The sequence below is a fragment of the Lucilia cuprina genome, chromosome 6, assembly GCF_022045245.1.
Source record: "Lucilia cuprina isolate Lc7/37 chromosome 6, ASM2204524v1, whole genome shotgun sequence".
Taxonomy (NCBI): domain Eukaryota; kingdom Metazoa; phylum Arthropoda; class Insecta; order Diptera; family Calliphoridae; genus Lucilia; species Lucilia cuprina.
Window position 1 is genome coordinate 6,241,143 of NC_060954.1, and position 586 is coordinate 6,241,728.

Below are 586 nucleotides of genomic sequence, written 5' to 3' on the forward strand. Positions count from 1 at the left end.
AGAACTAGAACAGAACTAGAACAGAACTAGAACAGAACTAGAACAGAACTAGAACAGAACTAGAACAGAACTAGAACAGAACTAGAATAGAACTAGAACAGAACTCGACTGGAGTCAGAACTGAACTAAATGTAAATTAAAATGAACTAGAATTGAAATCGGACTGAATAAGAATATAATAATAAATTATAATTTCTTTCAAGGTACGCAAATCCTACTTGAAAGATGTCAAATTGGAATTAACCAATCCCTATTGGATCGAAAATGGCACCTTTGTACCCGTTACATCCACAACTTCCACCACCTCAACAACAACACATGCTACAACCACCAGTGCTGGAACACCACGGCCCATTCATGAACCTCCAGTAGTGCAAATGACAAATATGGGTCCAGTCCACTCCGGACCCGATTCCCTAGAAAAGTCCATGAAAGATGAACCCTCAGCCAGTAATGAAATACCACAAGATAAACCCGAAAATATAGCAGCAAAACATCAAAATACCGCTTTAGCAGGCATTGGAGCATCAACAGCTAACTCAGCTACTGCGACAACCCTACAACACAGCATTATCTATGCGGCCAG